This window comes from Melanerpes formicivorus, unplaced genomic scaffold, assembly GCF_026170545.1.
Source record: "Melanerpes formicivorus ecotype bairdi unplaced genomic scaffold, bMelFor1.0.p_v2 SCAF_9, whole genome shotgun sequence".
NCBI classification, from domain to species: Eukaryota; Metazoa; Chordata; class Aves; order Piciformes; family Picidae; genus Melanerpes; species Melanerpes formicivorus.
This window is the reverse complement of record NW_027142361.1, coordinates 3,773,642-3,788,056: the sequence shown is the minus strand read 5'-3', so window position 1 is coordinate 3,788,056 and position 14,415 is coordinate 3,773,642. Positions and strand designations below refer to the sequence as shown.

At 44.5% G+C, this 14,415-nt stretch overlaps 1 protein-coding gene across 1 annotated transcript in view; it reads left to right on the top strand.

Annotated features, from left to right (window-relative positions):
* The window catches only part of SUPT3H (SPT3 homolog, SAGA and STAGA complex component), a 690,133-nt gene extending 678,092 nt beyond the window's left edge, over positions 1-12,041 (top strand). Inside the window, 1 exon segment of the mRNA XM_068143262.1 lies at positions 11,960-12,041. The gene's annotated coding sequence lies outside the window, so the exon portion shown is untranslated.
* Positions 12,042-14,415: the final 2,374 nt, after the last annotated feature.

The following is a 14,415-nucleotide window of genomic DNA, read 5'->3' as shown; positions in this document are numbered from 1 at the left end:
TGAGGACAGACTGAAAGAGTTGGGGCTGTACAGTCTGCAGAAGAGAAGGCTCCGAGGTGACCTAATTGTGGCCTTCCAGTATCTGAAGGGGGCCTACAGGAAGGCAGGGGAAGGACTTCTCAGGATATCAGGTAGTGATAGGACTAGGGGGAATGGAATGAAGCTGGAGGTGGGAAGATTCAGGCTGGATGTGAGGAGGAGGTTCTTCACCATGAGAGTGGTGAAACCCTGGAATGGGTTGTCCAGGGAGGTGGTCGAGGCCCCGTCCCTGGGGGTGTTTAAGAGCAGGCTGGATGAGGCTCTGTCCAGCCTGATCTAGTGTGGGGTGTCCCTGCCCATGGCAGGGGGGTTGGAACTAGATGATCCTTGTGGTCCCTTCCAACCCTGAATGAAACTATGAAACTATGAAACTATGAGTTGGGGCTGTTCAGTCTGCAGAAGAGAAGGCTCCGAGGAGACCTAATTGTCGCCTTCCAGTATCTGAAGGGGGCCTACAGGAAGGCTGGGGAAGGACTTCTCAGGATCTCAGGTAGTGATAGGACTAGGGGGAATGGAATGAAGCTGGAGGTGGGGTGATTCAGGCTGGATGTGAGGAGGAGGTTCTTCACCATGAGAGTGGTGAAACCCTGGAATGGGTTGTCCAGGGAGGTGGTCGAGGCCCCGTCCCTGGGGGTGTTTAAGAGCAGGCTGGATGAGGCTCTGGCCAGCCTGATCTAGTGTGGGGTGTCCCTGCCCATGGCAGGGGGGTTGGAACTAGATGATCCTTGTGGTCCCTTCCAACCCTGAATGAAACTATGAAACTATGAAAACAAAAATTAATTGAATAAAATTATATCAAAATTAGATTAAAATTAACAAACAAAAAAGTTAACAAAAAATAATTAAAAAGTGCAGATAAAAAAAATTAATAAAATGCAATGAAGAAAATACCACATTAAAACAGTATAGAAATAAATTTAAAAACAAAAATTGAAATTAATTAAAGATTAGACAAAAGAACTAGATTAAAAGTCAAAATATTAAACATATCAAAATAATAAATTCACAATAGAAAATAATAACTAAAAATTAAATAAAATAACAAAAAGAAACAAAATAAATAATAAAATAAATACATTCAACATAAAGCGTGAAACAACTCAAGTTAGAATTAAAAAGAAAAAACTATAAAAATAATTTACAAAATCAAAATTGAAATGAAAATAAATTAAAAAATTAAATAAAAACAATTGCAAACATGTAAAAAATAATAAAAACCCCCATAAATCCATATAATGAAATCAAACAAAAATGAAATAGATTTATTGAAATTAGATTTCAAAGTATTAAAGAAATGAAGCAAAAAATTAATTACAAATTTAAAAATAGCTCACATTAAAAACAAACAAAAAACACTCAAAATTAGTTAGAAAATCTGTGGAATCATAGACTCGTGGAATGAGTCAAGGTTGGAAAGGACCACAAGGATCATTTAGTTCCAACCACTGCCCTGGGCAGGGACATCTCACACTGGATCAGGCAGGCTAGAGCCTCGTCCAGCCTGGTCTTAAACACCTCCAGGCATGGGGCCTCGGCCATCTCCTTGGGCAACCCATTCCAGGGCTTCACCACTTTCACAGTGAAGAATTTCTTCTTCACATCCAGCCTGAATCTTCCCATCCCCAGCCTTGTTCCATTCTCCCTAGTCCTGTCATTTCCTGACATGCTAGGATGTCCCTCCCCAGCATTCTTGTAGGCTCTCTTCAGATACTGGATGGCCACGAACAGGTCACCTCGAGCCTTCTTTTCTGCTAACTGCAATCATCGCAACAAACAACGGCGGAAGAATCAAGACCACGAGGACACAGCATTTCCCATGCAGTTGAACATCGATCACAACAACTGCTATGATCATCTGGGATCAAACAGCATCACTCAGAAGAATGTACCACAGCATCATGTGAATTAGGATTGAATATTGTGGTTGCTTGATAACTTTGTATTCTCTCTTGTTAACTAAGTGTGCCTCTGAATGTAGACATCCTAGAGGATGCAGTTTCATCTTTACATTTTGCTCAGTAGAGATTATTAACAAAAAAAAAATTTAAAAAAAAAAAAAAAAGGGGGAAAAGAGAGAATACCCCATAGCAAAAAATTAGCTCATGGCAACCCTAGAAATGCTGTAACCCTAGAAAATGTTGTAACCCTAGAAAATGTTGTAACCCTAGAAACATCAACTTTGCAATGTGCCGTAACCCTCTCACTGCAAGACAGCACGAACACGGCACAAATGTCATGAAAATGACAATCAGCAAACCTGCTTAGCACTGACCAGAATGACGGTCACGATAATCCAAGATGTCAACAGAAAGCATCTAACTTATAACTGAGTGTCGTGACTGCTTTACTGTTGTGTGAACATTAAGAGATCAGAATTACTAGGATGAGCAAAAACACATTATTCTGTGTAATTTTATATTGGGCAATGCAATGAAGCTCTTTTTGCTCTTGCTGCTTGCCTGCAAGTTTTCTGTCTGTGAAGCTCGAGCCTGGCCAGATCTACCTTTACAGATTAAAGAAATCTTGCTACCATTAAACAATTCATGATTTTTGACCATCCTAGAGAAAATAAAGATGCAACATAATCCTAAAGCAGATCGCAAAAGACAGTGCTAAGGATTGCATTTGTGCCTCAATCTCTGTGTGCAATGCATTCAGGCATAATCAAGTCTTCTCTGTCAATAAGAGGAGTGAAATGTAAAGATGGGAACTGTTAAGATCTAAGTTCTTCTTTACAATGTTTGTTATCTTTGACCATGTATTATGCCAGCTCTGTAGAGCATTGTAACTAGTTCAACTTAAGCTTTGTGCCTTGTGTGGGTTACATCAGTCTGTTAGACATGCTGCACTACAGAACTCTTGCTTTTGCTACACAGCTTAGCTTTACCTTGCTTGCTTCTGTGTTTGCAGTAGCATCTTGTATGGGATGAGAAGAACTCCCATGACCAGATTGCTCACAAAAACAAAAAGGGGGATTTGTGGCAATGCCAGCGACGAGCAGTGTGAGCAATCTGGCAGTGCAGGCCTAGAGCCTGACATGGTGGTAGGCCATAAATGCAGAATCAGCTAGCAGTGTAGCAAAACAGTGCTGTGCCTGCAGCATGTAACTAAAACAAGACACTGGTAGCTATAAACATGGACAGTTATCTTGGGACAACAGGACATGCACCTGCATCAACAACCTTGTTGTGTCATTAGTAGTTGGACCAATAATCTGTAATAGTGCAATGTGTGGTCACTCATAGGGAACCAATGGAGCTATGCCAACAGAGCACTCCGAGCTTATATAAGTTGTAGCAGTTGCCTTGCTACGCACTTCTTCTTCTTCTGCCTTTCCTGTCTCCTGTTTCTTCTACACTTTACAATGCTATACTTGCACTACAGGCCTGCTCCATAGGCCTGCACCTCAGGCCTGCACCATCGGCCTGCAACACTGGAACAATAAAGGAACAATACTCGATCACATTGGTCAGCCGTATTGATTCCCAATCTCCGTCGTCCTACAATTTCCCATTCGAGCTCTCTGTGTTATCGGAGCCATCCACTTAGACCATGTTGAGTCTGTGGCATGATGTGGTGTGGAGCCTTTGCCTTTGAACATCCAATTCAAAGCTGGTAATCTGGGAGCTAAGAGAAGTTGTGATTCAGTTCCAATCACTTCAGAAGATGCTTTTACTCCTTCATAGGCAGCTAAAATTTCTTTCTCTGTTGCAGTATGTGGTGGGTTGGAAGGGTAAGGCCAAGAAGCCTCTTCCCTCCCCCCTGTAAAGTAAAAGGAAAAAAAAATTGAAGGGAAAGGAAAAAAAAACTCACAAGCTGAATTAGCAAAGCAGTGGAGCTTTATATTTACAAAGCAATGTAGGGTATGCAGGGGAATATTTACAAATTTACAATATCTACAATATATACAAAGATATACAATAAAGTAACACAGAAATGAGAGTAACCCCCCTTGCCGAGGGGTTCCCCACCTCCGCTCTCCCCTCTCTCCTCCCCTTTCCCCAGAGTAGTTCGGAAAAGAGGGAGAAAGAGAAAGAAAGAAGTTAAAAGCAGTTTTGTGTTAATTGGAAGCAGTTAATACAGGCCTTATCAGGTTTGTCAGTTTGAAGGCCGGAGCCATGGCAGAAAGCCCAGCACAGAGAGAGAGCTGCTGCACTGTGGAGAGGCGGAAGCAAGACTGAAGATAAAAGTGCTGGAGTGCCCAGTTCACTCCCAGTTCAGACGGTGTTTCCTCCCACTTTACCAATGAAATTAGTTTAGATTATTCTTTCCGTTTACCAACTTCCGTCCACCATATTCCCTTTCTTAAGGGGACAACGTCAACCGATCACACAGTATAATTAGCCTCTGAACCTCTGTAACCTCGACTCCAGAAACCAAGAGGTCGTCCACGCGTCTCACCTGGAGCTTTTTGCCACAAGCACCAGGTTGGACCATTGTCACTTGCAGCCGTGTACAAAATGTTCTTAATGTCTGGACCATCTCGGACAGGTCCCAGACCCACTGTTTGAACTACCTCTTGCTTTATCTGGTCAAAGGCTGGTTGTTGTTCAAGTCCCCAGCGTAAATGGTTTCTCTTTCGAGTCACATCATACAGAGGTTTCACAATCTGGCTGTATCCAGGAATGTGCAGTCTCCAAAATCCCACTATCCCCAAGAAACGTAGGGTCTCTTGCTTGTTTGTGGGACTTGCCAAGGTAGAGACTCTATTTACCACATCCACTGGAATGTGTCGGTGTCCATCCTGCACGACACTCCCAGAAACTGAATCTCTGTGGTAGGTCCTTTCACCTTGTCTCACTTGTTTGCAAAACCTGCATTCAGAAGAATGTCAATGATTTTGTTTCCTTTCTCGAAGACTTCCTCAGCAGTTTTACCCCAGACGATGATATCATCGATGAACTGGATGTGTTCCGGAGCACCGCCTTTCTCCAGAGCATCGTGGATCACTGCATGACAGATGCTTGAGCTGTGGATCCAGCCCATTGGCAGCCTGTTGAAAGTGTACTGGATTCCTCTCCAGGTGAAAGCAAACTGAGGCCTGCATTCCTCTGCTCTGGGAATAGAGAAAAATGCATTAGCAATGTCTATGGTAGCATACCATTTGGCCTCTTTGGATTCCAGCTCATACTGTAGTTCCATCATGTCTGGCACTGCTGCACTCATAGGTGGTGTCACTTCATTTAGGGCTCGGTAGTCTACTGTCAGACGCCAGTCTCCATTCTGCTTCCGCACAGGCCACATTGGACTGTTGAAAGGTGAATGAGTTTTGCTGAGCACTTTCTGACTCTCCAACTGACGAATCAGATTCTGAATGGGCAACAAAGAGTCACGGTTGGTTCTGTATTGTCTGTGATGCACAGTCTGAGAAGCAACCAGCAATTGAATGTCCTGTATCTTGTGTTGTCCCATAATTGCAGATTCATCAGAAAGCTCAGGTCTAACAGACAGCTTCAATTTTTGTCCATCAATTTCTGCATAAGCTACTCCAAAAGCCCTGAACTTCTCCCTGAACTTTTTGTCCTAATAATCCTCCTGTCATTTTCTCAAGGATCTCTTTAAGCTGAGAACCACCTTTGCCAGCTCCTTTCCTAGCTTCATCTCTATCCTGCTTTGATCTCACTAGGTTAGCTAGATCTTTAAAACAAATCTTCTCTTCCTCCTCAGCAGGATTTCCTAGAGTAGAGGGCCCCTCACCAGCATCAGTCTCCAGTTCTTCTTCTCCATCTTTGGTCTTTCCGCCTCTAGTCTTTAAAACAGCCACTTTAACTGGAGCTGTGTTTGAATTTACAGCCACCTTAATAGAAGCTGACAGGTCCTGAGATAAATCAGCTGCTGGGGCAGTGACTTCCGGTCCCACTGAGGGAGTGGGTGGAAATGATGTTGCTCCGTTAATGGCCGATGGAGAAGAAGGAGGAGGAGAAGGAGTAGGCGCCATGTTGATACCAGCCGCCGCCCTTGGCAGCTTGCCAGAATCAGCAGCAAAGTCATTTAGAGCAGCCTTTCCAATTAACTTCTTAGCCCTCTTTTTAACTGACACAGATTCTCCACACTCCTTATCACTAGATGTCTCTGGGACTGACCCAGAGCTACGCCGTTTCCTCTTTGATCTAGTTTTAATAACAAAACACAGTCTGGACACCTTTCTCTCTCGCCGCAAAGAAATCAGGAGATACACGTTAATTATCACTGAGAGCTGGATCACAGACACCAAATAAATCACCTTTGGATCCCAGCCATCGCCTAAAGCTACTCTCTCCTCCGGCAGAATCTTAAAACCCTTTATCTCAATTGGGAGAGTGGTGGAGGTAACATTTCTGTATCTCGCTGGCCATAATAAATCAATACATTTTCCATACCATAATCTAACTCTATACATAACCCACAGATAAATTGTCCACACCAAATATTTACCCAGGTAATCCAAAATCAAACCCAAACAATATCTGTAAACCAGAGCCCCAAAATTTGAAAAGAAAAACCGTTCTACAAACCTCAACACCTTCATGTTTGCTAATTCAGCTAGAAAACACTAAATCAATCAAGTAATAAATTAAACTAATTATCTGCCGCAGGTTGGGCGCCAAGAAAAAAAAGTGTCGTAGGGTTGGAAGGGTAAGGCCAAAAAGCCTCCTCCCTCCCCCTGTAAAGTAAAGGGAAAGAAAATTGAAGGGAAAGGAAAAAAAAACCTCACAGCTGAATTAGCAAAGCAATGGGTGCTGTATATTTACAAAGCAATACAGGATATGCAGGGGAATTTACAGAATTTACAATATTTACAATATATACAAAAATATACAACAAAGCTGCGCAGAAATCAGAGTTCCCCCCTCTGCTGAGGGGGTTCCCCACCTCTGCTCCCCCTTCTCTCCCCCTTTCCCCAAAGAGGGTTAGAAAAGAGAGAAAAGAGAAAAAAATTAGGAGCAGTTATGTGTTAATTGGAAAGCAGTTAATACAGGCCTTGCAGTTTATCAGTTTCAAGGTCAAGCCTTGGCCAAAAGCTCAGAACGCTGTGAGCTGCAAAGCCGCCGAAGAAGGGAAGAAAGACTGACTAGAAAAGTGCAGGAATTCCCAGGAAACTCTGCTGCACTCCCAGTTCAGAAGGTGCTTCCTCCCACTCTACCAATGAAATTAGTTTAGATCCGTCTTTTCATTTACAAACATCCGACTACAATATTCCCTTTCTTAAGGGGACAGCCTCAGACGGTCACAGAACCATAGGATGTTTTGCATTGGAAAGAACCTTTACACATCATCTAGTCCAATGCCTCTGCAGTGAGTAGGGACATCTTCAGCTAGAGCAGGTTACTAGGAGCCTTGTCCAACTTGAGCCCGAATGTTTCCATAGATGAGGCCCACCTCTCTGGGCAACCTGGGCTGCTTTACCAGAGTTGTATCTTCTCTTAACCAGGAAGACCTAAAACACTAAAACAATAGAAAGAAAAAAAATCTAGCGCGGTTATCTGACTCATGGTGCTCTGAAGACATTGGGGCCATAGCTTTTTATGTTTCAAGGCACAGAAGCAAAACATTGCTTGCACATCATCTAGAGAAAGGCAGCCCAGAAGCAGAGGAAAGGCAGTGCTACAACCCTGATGGCTGGTATTAGGCCATCCTGATAGACTCAGGATAGACTTTGCTGCTGACTTAACTAGTAACACATCAAAGAGCATGAATTTCAAGGAATAGCTGCTCAGAAAATTAGTAGGAAATGGCTCAAAGTACGGGAGACAGCTATTCATAGGGATTGCCTTCTGACAGCATTGGATAGTGAAGCAAGCCAACAGATTTACCGTGAGTGTAAAAAAAGTCCAAGTCCTGGCTCCAAAGTGCAATTATGTGTAATACTGATTGCTAGGCAGTCTTCATCCCAGCTTCTGTTGGAATAAAAGGTGAGTAAGAGGAAAATGGTGTCCAGAAGTTCAGAACAAACCAGACAACCCTAACCACATGACAGGCCCAGAGGGAAGTTTTAAACCACCCACACAACAGCTTGCACAGCTTGCCAAAAAGTCAGATCCTTCAGCTGGGGGAAAAATAGCTTGCATCTGGATTCTGTGTTTGAAGCCCATGGTAGAGGAAGAAGAGAATGAGGAGGAGGAGTGGGAAATATGTTCTGCACAAACTGGATTGCAGTTTGATTTGAAGCATAAAAGGAAGGAGTTTATTATTCTGATTGTAATAAGTCATATTTCCCTATGGTAAGCATAGTACAGCCTTCTATGAGTGGCAGATCAGCCAAGAATAGAATTAGGGCCCTTTCTACCATGGTTTCAGTCCAGCTGCCCTTTGTTTGTTTTAAAAATAAAACACAGCTCAGTGTTTATTTGAATGAGTAGAGAATAGAAGGAAAAGTTCATCAGCTTCATCAGTTCATCGGTTCATCATGTGGGCTAAAAGTGAATCCTTGGCAGCTGAACCCACCATAAAGGGCCATCTGTGAAACAAGGTAATGTGCTTAGGTTGATTGTCACCTATGTTTTGGAGGGACAAACCCCACCAAATAATAAGGAATGGAGTTTTGAGACAGAGGATCAAAGTGATGCTCATGTTCATGGCTCTAACATAGTGACTGATCATGAGTAAGTAGTGACTCCCAATCTTGTTTTCCTCTATATGGTAGCAGTTGAGAGACAGTGATGGCTGTCTGAAAATTCTTGAGGACAAGTCATCCAGTGTTGGTGACCCTAGCTGTTGTTTGGCCACAAGAGCTAAATTTGGACTGGGGAATCAATTATATCAAGCCTTGGCCTGAGCACTGTGACTTGGTTGTTTGTGCCATTAAGTTGCTGGAATTATCTCTGGCTAACTTTTGGCTCAGACCACAAGCACTGTTAGCAATTTCAAGCCATGGCCAGGGAGTTAGGCCAGGCCAGGGACTGCTCTCCATTGGCATTTTTAATATGGTCATCATGTTTGGGTGACTTAGGGAGTTGAGACTTGGAGCAAAGGTATGGCCACACTGTCTCAGTTTGTATCAACAGTGGAAAATGGGCCCTGGCACTGTTTAGTTATTAGAACTGATGTAGGCAAAAGGTCCATAGAGTGGTTAAAAAGGGGCAAACTTGGGTTATTTGTAGTGGGTTGAGCTGTGGGTTGCCTGAGTTTGTGGCTGCTAGACTTGAAGGACCTGAAAAGAGGGCTTGGGCCTGTGCTGGCATTGGGAGTTGCTGCAGAAACTTTATCTTGAAAATTGGCCTTTAATGTTTTCTGTTCATCAATAATGTGGGATGTAGGCTGCCACACGTGTAGGCTTGGTGGCACAGCCAGAGCCTGCAGGAATGTAAGACAAAATGTCATTTTTCAGCACTTTCTTGGTACCTGTCTTATGTTCGCATAAGGCAAAACAGAGCTAGGACTTTGGGCACCAGATGACAGTGCTGCAGGAGGAAAATGCATGGTGAAGCAGAGGAGGAGGCATTCTGGTTGTGGCTTCATCATCAGCTCCCTCTGACCTCAGGCAAATTACTTAACCTCATTGCTTCCATTTCCCTTGCTGCCACATGGGGATAATAATAACATCACAGAATCATTGTGAGCATTAATTAACATATGTAGAGCACTTTGATAATGAAAAGCTTTTAATGACTGCTGAAGATTATTAAAGCTGTTCATGTTCAGTAAGTGTTATTAAAAAGAAACCAAATCTGAATGCTCTGCACTGAACCTCATCAGATCCTGGGGCTTGAATACTGGTGGAAGGACGCCTATACCACACTACGTAATTCCTTAATAAATTGCCCAAGGGCTGAATTTGTCACTGCAAACCACAATTCTGAGACCTAGCCAGAAGAACTGAGCGTTGTCTGCTGTGATTCACTCCACCTTCCTGAAGCAGAAAAAAAGGCAGTGGCATGGGTGTAATTGGGTTCACTTTTTCATAGTTTCATAGTTTCATACTTTCATTCAGGGTTGAAAGGGACCACACGGATCATCTAGTTCCAACCCCCCTGCCATGGGCAGGGACACCCCACACTAGATCAGGCTGGACAGAGCCTCATCCAGCCTGCTCTTAAACACCTCCAGGGACGGGGCCTCGACCACCTCCCTGGACAACACATTCCAGGGTTTCACCACTCTCATGGTGAAGAACCTCCTCCTCACATCTAGCCTGAATCTCCCCACCTCCAGCTTCATTCCATTCCCCCTAGTCCTGTCACTACCTGAGATCCTGAGAAGTCCTTCCCCAGCCTTCCTGTAGGCCCCCTTCAGATACTGGAAGGCCACAATTAGGTCACCTCGGAGCCTTCTCTTCTGCAGACTGAACAGCCCCAACTCCTTCAGTCTGTCCTCACAGGAGAGGTGCTCCAGCCCTCTGATCATCCTTGTGGCCCTTCTCTGGACACGCTCCAGCACCTCCACATCCCTCTTGTAATAGGGGCTCCAGAACTGGACACAGTACTCCAGGTGGGGTCTCACCAGGGCTGAGTAGAGGGGGAGGATCACCTCCCTCGACCTGCTAGCCACACTTCTCCTGATGCAGCCCAGGATCTGATTGGCTTTGCGGGCTGCAAGTGCACATTGAGAGCTCATGTTGAGCTTTTTGTCCACCAGCACCCCCAAGTCTCTCTCCTCAGGGCTACTTTCCAGCCAGTCACTGCCCAGCCTGTATTTGTGCCTGGGATTGCCTCGACCCAGATGCAGGACCCTGCACTTGCTCTTATTGAACTTCATGAGGTTGGCTTATGCCCTCCTCTCCTGCCTGTCAAGGTCCCTCTGGATGGCCTCCCTTCCCACCAGCGTGTCTGCTGCACCACACAGCTTGGTGTCATCAGCAAACTTGCTGAGGGTGCACTCAATGCCACTGTCCATGTCCCCCACAAAGATGTTGAATAAGACAGGTCCCAGGACTGATCCCTGAGGGACTCCGCTTGTCACTGGCCTCCACTGGGACATGGAGCCATTGACAGCCACTCTTTGGGTGCGGCCATCAAGCCAGTTCCTTATCCATCTAGTGGTCCACCCATCAAACCCATGTGTCACCAGTTTGGAGACCAGGATGTGGTGCGGGACAGTGTCGAAGGCTTTGCTCAGGTCCAGGTAAATGACATCAGTTGCTCGCCCCTCATCTATTAATTTTGTCACCTGCTCATAGAAGGCCACCAGGTTGGTCAGGCAGGATTTGCCCTTGGCAAAGCCATGCTGACTGTTCCCAATCACCTCTTCACTATTCTTTTGAGCGAGTAGTGCCTCCAGGAGGATCTGCTCCATGATCTTTCCAGGCACAGAGGTGAGACTGACTGGCCTGTAGTTCCCTGGTTCCTCCTTCTTACCCTTTTTGAAGATGGGGGCAATGTTTCCCCTTTTCCAGTCTGTGGGGACTTCACCAGATTGCCATGACTTTTGAAATATAATTGAGAGGGTTTTAGCAACCTCATCTGCCAGTTCTCTCAGCACCCGTGGGTGTATCCCGTCGGGTCCCATGGACTTGAACACTTTCAGGTTCTTCAGATGATCACGAACCTGATCTGCACTTACAATGGGCAGTTCTTCCTCCCCGTCCCTGGCTTTGACTTCCATAACATCAGGAGTGTGGCTAGAGGCCCTTGCAGTGAAGACTGATGTAAAGAAGTTATTAAGTACCTCAGCCTTTTCCTCATCACATGTGACCATGTCACCATTTTCCTTTCTGAGGGGGCCCACACCTTCCCTAGTCTTCTTCTTCCCATTAATATACCTGTAAAAGTTCTTAGTGTTCCCTTTAATCTCCCTGGCTAGATTCAATTCAAACTCTGCTTTGGCTTTCCTAACCAGGACTCTTGCTGCTCGGGCAGCTTCCTTATATTCCCCCTGTTTTACCTGTCTTTCTCTCCACTTCCTGTAGAGTTTCCTTTTAAGTAATAGTGTGTCTAGTAGCTCCTTGCCCATCCAGGCAGGCCTCCTAGCATTCTTACCTGCTTTTCTCTTTGTTGGTATACAGAGCTCCTGGACACAGAGGAGGTGGTTCTTGAATACTGACCAGCTGTCCTGGGTCCCTCTTCCCTCCAGGGCTTTGTCCCACGACACTTTGGCTAGCAGATCCCTGAAGTGATCAAAATCTGCACGCCTAAAGTCTAGGGTCGTGAGCTTGGAATACTTCCTCCTGATTGCCCTGAGGATATTAAATTCAACTGCTTCATGGTCACTGCAGCCAAGGCCGTCTCTGAGCCTCACATTGCTTACCAGCCCTTCCCTTTTGGTGAGAACAAGGTCCAGCATAGCACCATTTCTTGTTGGTTCCTCTACCATTTGGAGGAGGAAGTTGTCTTCTATGCAGTCCAGGAACATCCTGGATTGCTGGTGCCTTGCTGTGTTGTCCCTCCAGCAGATGTCCGGGTGGTTGAAATCACCCATGAGGACCAGGGTTTGTGACCTGGAAGCCGCTTCTATTTGCCTATGGAGGGCCTCATCTGCTTGGATCTGCTGGTCAGGTGGCCTGTAGGAGACCCCCACAGTAATATCTCCTTCCCCTGTCCTGCCTTTAATTTTAACCCATACGCTCTCAACTAGCTCATCATCCCTCCCCAGTTGGAGCTCCACTGATTCCAACTGGCTATTGACATAGAGGGCAACACCTCCTCCTCTCCTTCCCTGCCTATCCTTCCTAAAGAGTTTATACCCATCTATGCCTACATTCCAGTCATGGGATTCATCCCACCAAGTTTCAGTAACAGCCACTATGTCGTGGCATCCCAGCAGCACAGTGGCCCTTAACTCATCCTGTTTGTTGCCCAAGCTGCGCACATTCGCATAGAAGCACTTCAGCTGGGCTGGCCCTGTCCTCCTCTTGTGCCAAATCCCCTCGGTTTCCACAGAATGTGAGTGGTACATATTTTCTAACACTCCTAAACTCATTGATCTGAATGGGATTATCTGGAGTTTGTTTAAAGTAGGAGCATCTGCTCCTCTTGGAGACAACCAAGATGTACTAACATGTTACCTGACAGAGGCAAAGGAACTGTTTTAGGGTTGTTTGAATGAGGATGGTGTACTGTGGGCAAGTTTCTCCACTATCTAGCATGAGTGAAAGCCTATGAGAGGCCAAGAAAGAGGCAGTGGGGTTTTGTATAAATATGTGTTAAAATACTGAAAGACAGACAAACACATGTTAATCAAATAGGCAAGATGAAAAAAAAAATAAATAAAATCAATCTTCCTAATGTAGCCTTTACAGATGAAATGGAGTATCTGAAATGTTGTCTTTTGCTTTTGATCCCTCACTTTTACTTGGAAATACTTCTGTGGATGAGGAACAATGCTTGTGTTGTAAAAGCTGATATCAAAGAACGTGAAGTCTGAGAGCCATGAATTTGCAGTGTGATTACAACTCATAATTCATCACTGCCTCAGGGTCCTCCTGTGCCTAATGAATTTGCAACACATCATGCTTGCACTGCCCTTGACTGTCTGGTGTATCCAAATGTTCCATGAAGCTTCTGGATGATGCCAAGAATTACTTCTATCTTCTGTATTCTTAATTACTAAGGATGAAACATTCACATCCTATAGTGACTCAGGGCAGCACCAGGAATTAATTCAATTTAGACTTTAGCCAGCAGTTTTTCTCACAGGTTATCAGTGAGAAGAATTTGCTGACAGTTTGGCTGATTGTTTATTAATGGGTGTTCTAAATTTCAGGGGCACTTGAATTATTGTTGCTATTATCATCATTGATCATTCTGCCAGAGAAAACAAAAGTAGACTGGTGTTAGAATGAAATGGACTTGATTCTGAGCTCATGTTGGCTTTACATTGCTGCAACTCACTTGAATGGAGTGGTTTTCCAAATTCATAATGAAGTCAGTGAGAAGAGAAACCTAACAGACTCTAATTTAATCCCAGGCTTTGGTAAGAACCTTCATCTCCATTTAATGAGCAGAGGTCCTTTTCTCAAATACCCTCATGATGTGTGCCAGTATAAAACCCAAGATAGGCAGCCGTTTATGTAATGACAGCAGGCAGTTTGCTTTAGAGAAATGGAAAAGGCATTTTAATCATGGTATTAGGTTAGATTCCATGAGACAGTATGGAAGGCATCAAAATGTGAATGCCATAACAATCTGGAGTGTGTTACCACTGCATTGATCTAATATTGTGATGTGGTAATAGTAATTTCAGGGATATCTTGCAAAAATGCACTCTGAGTTACAATGGAAAAAAAAAAAAAACTGGGGGGAGGAGAGAGGAAGAAAGGAAAAGTTAAAGACTAGAATAAACTTTATTAGAATAAACCAAACCAGGTTGGAAGAGACCTCCAAGATCATCGTGTCCAACCCATCAACCAATCCAACCCACCCAAACAGCTAACCCATGGCACCAAGCACCCCATCAAGTCTCCTTCTGAACACCTTCAATGACGGCGACTCCACCACCTCCCCAGGCAGCCCATTCCAATGG